A 6,800-nucleotide genomic window follows, 5' to 3' on the forward strand; every position below is an offset into this window, starting at 1 on the left:
GCACTTGTTCAGGACCTTCTGCCGGCGCACCCGTAAGCCTTAGCGCTCGCTTGCCCTCCCGGCTTCCTCCAGAACACACAGACCTTTGCCAGCCCTGATCCAGGCTGTGGCAATGTGCTGCTTTCCAGAGCAGTGTTTCTCAGTCTCTGCAGAGCACTCGGAATGTGGGGTTTAGATACAAGCAAACAAAAACTAGGCTGAGGCTTCAGTGTTCATTTATTACACTTATTTTCTTAGTTTTATTTTGAAGTGGGGTTTTTTTGTTGTTTTTCTTTTGCTTGCTTGCATGAGTAACAAAGTGCGTTCATTTAACTGGGCATGTATTTAATTTGAAAACATTCTCAAAATACCTTCTAATGCCTCATGGACCACAGGCTGAGGCGCATTCCTGTAAAGCAGACATCCTCAGAGCTTTCAGGCTAGTAGATTGCACTCAGCTCTCAGATTTTCTTGCAGACTGCCACACACTCTTCTCATCAAAATTTTAATTGATGCCTATGAACATTATTATTTAATACAGCTCCTCAGACCACCTGCAGCAAACTTGCCAAGACCTCATGGATTATCAGTGATCCTTAGGATAGAGGTTGGCAATGACAATCCAGATTCTGACTGTCTCTAACACTGTATTAAGTCCATTCACACATATCACTCCCTTGAAACTAAAAGAGCCTGCACTTCAGAAAATATTTTAAGGAATCAAATTAATCTGAGTGAGCACTTCACTAAGCTGAAATGGAAGGGGAAGACAAATAGTCCCACTGCAGCTACCACCAGCATATGCACCTCCAGGTACTCCACATCACAGGATGTGGATGAATAACTGAACAACACGAAGAGGGACAAAAGATGCAAGCCCAGGACCTGTTTCAGCAACATTTGTAGATTTGCAGTTGACTATAAATTAAATAGGATCTACAGAAATCAACACTAAAGAATTTACAAGTCCAGGCTCTTGAGATCTTCTTGTCATTCCCTCTGACAACGATTCCTCATTCCAAGCCTGAGGCTTTGGGATAAATTTGGGGCAGTTTTGGTCCAAAAGTTCCAGTGGAATAGTTGTATCATCTGTTTTAGAAGTGACACCTTGTTTGTCACGTAGAACTGGTGCACTGTATGCTCACATTGCAAAGGAGATAGAGGCATATTAAAAAAAAAAAAAAAAAAAAGGCTGCTAAAACAGATGCTTTTGAAAATATTGAAGATTCATCTTCCAGCTGTTCACCATTCCTATTTTTAAATGCTTTTTTCTGAAAACCAGACAAATGTGCTGGTCCTCACCTAGGGTTGTAGGCTATGTCTTCAAAAGGCACTCCCCTGAATCAACACACTATCTAATGTGAATAAATTGTTTTCAGCAATTGTTGAAAAACAACAACAACAATGAACTGCAATTCATATTCAGGGTAGAATTACACCGAGTGTCAGCACTGATATCTCCATGTCCAGGTCTGGGCCCTAAATTGTTTTAGGGCACAGTTCTGCCCCCCTTCTTATTCCTACTAATTAAGCTCCTGCTCTTCAAATAATTCCACCAGAGCAGATTATGTCAACCCTATGAGAGGTAGGACCTTGGCCAACAGGCATCCATGGATTTGGGAGGACTTTCTGCAGAGCAAGGTGCTACAGCAAGTAAAAGCTAGAGACTCTTGCTGTTGTAATCTATGGGACTTCTCAGCAGTACAATGATATTTAGCATATAGAGAGCTCAGACTCTCATCCTGAACTATATTTGATAGCCCTGTCTCTGCGCAGCCCCTCCAACCTCAGGGGAACTGCTCAACAGGCAAGCGACTGGGAAGAAGGACATCAGAGCCAGGCCCTCGCCTGCGAGGCACAAGAAGTGTTTGGGCAAGATTCCCACTGGGATAAGTTTGTATGATTTTTCTACAACTCGGAGCAAATATTAAAGCTATTTTTTTCCTTCAGAACAGTTTTAAAGTCACATAAAGTCTGAGAGCATTTTCCACCTGGGAGACTGGACTTTGCTTCTTGGTGTAACTCCACTTACTCATCTGATGACTACTGATTACTCATGTGAGCAATGCGTGGTGCAGAGCTGAGGTTTTGTAGAAGTGGGAATAAAACACAAGAGCAAATCCCCTTGCTTGGAAGGGCAAGTTTCCACATTTGATAACAAAATCAGGCCTCTGCAGCAGTTTCTCCCTCCCACATAATTTGTTGCTTAAAATCTTAAAGGGGGAAAAAAAATCATATTTTCTATAAATGTGATCTTAATGCGATCACAATTTTCTTCTACAAAAATACCTACCCAAATTTGTGGCTTGTCTGTTTGTATTACGAATCAGTAAAGGAACCAGCCTGTGAAACTCTCATACTTCCATTCCACACTATTCTGAATGTTACTTAGTTTCCTAGTTTAAAAATAAAATTACACGGATTAAGAGCCTTTTGAATCTAAAAAGAATGCAGATAGTAAAGAAGTTACTTCCTAAAATAAACAACCTGCTTTAATAAGCAGCCTCCTGGGTTTTATGACAATAAGGAAAAAACCATGCTTCACAGACATCTAGTTTAACACATGTCAGTCAGTTTCATTTACAAGTTCAAAATTCACAGGTAGATAAAATACTAGTTTGGTTTGGAATATATGAAGTGTCAATTTTTCATGGATTAATGCACTGAAATACTTGATACAATGCTGTTAGGGAATAAAAAATAGTTGCCAGAAGAGTTTATTTAGGGAACAGTTACTGCTAATAAAAACTTTCCACTAACAACCATGTTTAAAATTGTTTTTTAATATGCTTTTAATGACCTCTACTCCTCATACCTACCTCCTTGCTTCCAAAACTGTTTGTACTGTCCCCAATAACACTCAGTGGAAAGCTGTCGTTCCTGGCTAAATCCTTACTTAGGTTGGATGCTATGCCTCCGTTAGACAGGGTCACAAGGTCACAATCGATTTTGGAGGCCACCTGGAGAGTCCAGGCCGTGAACTGACTCAAAAAATTTATATCAGAGCTGGAATGGTCCACCTCCCAGGGCTCAGCCTGCGCTAACACCCCAACCGCAGGATGGAGCCTGCCAGGCCCAGCTCAGAGAGAGGCCAGAGTTGTTGACCCCGTTAGCTGACCTCTTCAAACTTCAGGAGAATTTTTCTGGCAGTTACCACGGTGACTGGGCACTCCAAGCTTATCCTTCTTACTGAAAAAAAAAAAAAAAAAAATTAAGAAGAAAAAAAAATGTTAAAACCTACCTTGTGGGGATGTCTATCAAGAATCAAATACATAAATGTTTTAATTGTTTGCTTCTCTCCTTGGGCTGCTCTGGCTCTAACTGGTACATCCGAAGTGAACACTGAGAAAGCAGTTTGGTTAAAAGCCTTTCAACTTCTGAAAAAGTAGTGTTCAGTGGATTTAACGAGTAGCATTTCTAGTATCTGCCTGTAATCGCAAATGACACACTGAGAGGTTTATTGTGAAATAATATTTATTTTTCTTTTTGTATCTGTCTCCAGATTATTACCATTCCTTGAACAAACTGAGAAAAGGCTCAGGGAAAGATTGCATGCTGCCTTCAGCTTTTTTCCTTTTAAAAACTAGCTGCTTGATGAAACATTAAGTATGCGGCAATACGTTGCATTGCTCTCTTAAGAAGAGACTGTGTAACCCATTCAATGTACCATGAAATATTATTTAAGAGAAAAAAAAAAAGAAAAGAAAAGTTGTCAGACATCGTTACCGATGCTTTTTTCAGGCACTTTGAACACTAATCATTTCACACATAAAATTTACCAGGTAAGCAAGGTCTCGTGATGCTGACAGAAAATGCTTGAAACACATCAAGGGATCAGAGAGCGTGCTAAGTAAACAAGAAAACAAAGTGCACTCTTCATTTCTAAAACAATAAGGGGAAAACTGGTGCTTCTTAATTTCAGAGCAATCACGTATTATATACAAAGCTTTTATGTAAATTTTCCCATGCTCCTATGCTTGAAATAGCATCTTGCAAAAGGGAGCACTGAAGAGTACACTGCGTTATAGCTGGAAAAATCCTACTTAAGGGCTCCTGATGGCAAACTGTCAATCAGAATTCCCCGTTTGTTATGAGCGGCTCATTTATGGAGTACAGCTAAACAGAGGTTTAATGATTGAAAGTTTAATGGCATTTTGTCTCACACATGGTTTTGAAGTATCTTCTGTTGTTTGAAGAGTTAAATATGAATATTCATAAATAAGAATTGCTGCTCAGCCACTGCTCTGCGCTCCTCCTGGGCTTCTCCACTGGCAGTGCTGAGATGGCAGAGGGGACTGAGCTGCTGAGCTGCCTCTCACAGGGGGAGATCCCGCAGATCCTATGGGTGAAAAAATAAAGTAGGAGATTTCGGTGTGAAAAGCAAAAAGCACATAACATAACCGATTTTTTTTTGTACCAGATTTATTTTTCACTTCTGCTGAAGGAATGAGAAAAAGGCAGGCCAGCATATGTGTATTAGCTAATACTAAAAAAGTGAATACAGGCATGGTAAAGGACTCTTCCCCTTTTCGAAACTGGTTCAATTGCTTTGAACTATCATACGCCTCGATGCTAAATAGATACATAGACACTTGATAATATTATTTAGCAATTCTGAATTAAACATGAAAACAATTTAAATTAAAAACACTTAAAGATTGTTTTCCTGTTATTAGGGATGTGTTAGGAAAAGGCTAAGCCTCTCATTAAGAGATGAATTTTTTCATTTGTGTTTTTATTATGGCTATACAAGATGGTTTTATGTTTTCCCTTTTTTTTTCTGCATGAAATAATGTAAATTGAAACAATCAGGTGACTGATTAATAGGCTAGTGGGAAGAAAAGAAGTGTTTGTTGCAATTTATTTTAATTTTTGCATCCTTTTTGAACAACACTGTATATATAAGTGTGCGCCTTTCAATTAGATAGCATGATTTATGAAGTCATGCTCAGGGCTAGCCAGGTTGTTGACTCAGATTAGAGCTATGATGCCAGCTCATTCCCTGGTGACAAACACTGACTGTCCTTCCCGCAGCCAGGCACCCCTGGCAGCCTTATGAAAAGACCTTGTGGTTGGCAGAGCACTGAGCAGGAAATGAGGTCCTCTCCGGTTTGGGACAGAGATGACTGGAGATACAGAAAGCTGTAAAGCAAAATCAGCATCTCCTGAGTCACAGACTTTAAGCTCTAGAGAACCCCGCAGTTCCCGGTGTGACCTGACCCATCAGCGCTGCATCACCTGTGCACCCTCCAGCCTCCCACTGACTTCCCAGGGGAGCACCCTGCAAACTGCAAGGCCACCGTGAGAAGAAGGGAGCGATTTCACATGGGAGAAGGGAAGCGCAAGCACTGCCGTCCCTCCATCCTCCCCATGTGCCCCAGCCCAGTCCTAGTGCTCAGCACCCTCCCGGGGGGAATGCCTTTCTTCCTCATCCCTACCAGAGAATTTTTGGCGCATCGCATGGTATTTTTCTAATGATATTACAACAAGGCATTTATCTCAGCCTATGGCTTGGGGATCTTTTGTGTGGCCTCCCCTCTTCTAGGAATTTCACATGTAAATCACTGGGAAGCAGGAAATCTTTAAGACCTAGTGGGGATCTGTACGCTGTTTGCCTCTTAGCATAGACAGCTGCAGACCACAGAGCATCTTGCCCTGTCAGTACTACAGCAGCCCAGACACCTGGACCTGAAATGGGGGAACTCAGCCTCCTCTTTCAAAGATCTCTGAGCCGACAAGTGAGCCCCTGGAAAGAGATTAGAAACTCTTACTGAATTCATGGAGAAGGACTCCCTGATGCTCTCTGTGTAACACTTCCAGTCTGAATTCCCTCAATGCAATTGAAACAATAATATTTAGACCATTTGGGGCTGAGATTATTGCTCTAATAAATTGTTTTTTTATTGGTTCATTGTGGCAAATAAGCTCCCGATTGATTTTTCTCCTAATCAGCATGGAGAATGCATTCCGCTGTAATTAAATCCTGTGTAACTGGGCACTCTGTGTTCGCTTGTCTCTTAGCTTGCAGTGGTATGAGATACAGTACATCAAACGCTATACTGTACACGATAGGCACCCTGCCAGCCCGGGGAACGATTATGCTAGCCTGCCTTTAGTGTGCTTACAAATGAGGAGAGCTGGAGCACGTATGGAGCAGCGCGCATCGCTCAGGAGACGTAGGGAAGTTATCAGAGGAGGAAGATGGCCAGAGAGAAGGTCTTTTCTCTCGAGGAAGGTTTGACCCACCTCTCCAAAAAAGCCATGAGAGACGCTGGGGGGACAGGTGTGTGTCCTCCCCCCCGGCAGGTCCCCGCACGTAGCCCCCGCCGCGGCTCCTGGCCCCGCCGCCCGGGGCCCCGCACCCCCCGCACCCCCAGCCGCCGGGGCTCCGGCCGGGCCGCCCGGGGCAGCCGGGTCCCCTCCGCCGGCGGGAGCGCGGCCGGGCTGCCAGGCGGGCAGTTTTGAAGAGTCGATCTTCATAATACAAATCCCCCGGCTTCGCCTCCCCGCCAGCGGCGCGAGCCAGCTTTTTAATTGAATCCCGGGGATTTGGCCGCTGCCGAAAGCCCCGGTTCGGGCCTCAGAGCCGTGCCCCCCCCCCGCCCCCCGCCCCCGGGAGCGGGGTCCTCTCTCCAGGGTTGATCTCTCGCCTCCAAAACCTGGGGGGGTGGGGGGGTGGGGGGGTGGGCGCTTAGGGGGCCTGGGTGAGCCCCCCGCCCCAAGAGCCCTGGAGGCAGAGAGCGGCCGCGGGCTCGCTGCACCCCGCGCAGGGCGAGCGGGAAGGGGGGCGGCGGGGTGTGCAGGAGGGGGGGGCAGCTGGC

This window comes from Leptosomus discolor, chromosome 7 (genome assembly GCF_034619465.1).
Source record: "Leptosomus discolor isolate bLepDis1 chromosome 7, bLepDis1.hap2, whole genome shotgun sequence".
Classification (NCBI taxonomy): Eukaryota; Metazoa; Chordata; class Aves; order Leptosomiformes; family Leptosomidae; genus Leptosomus; species Leptosomus discolor.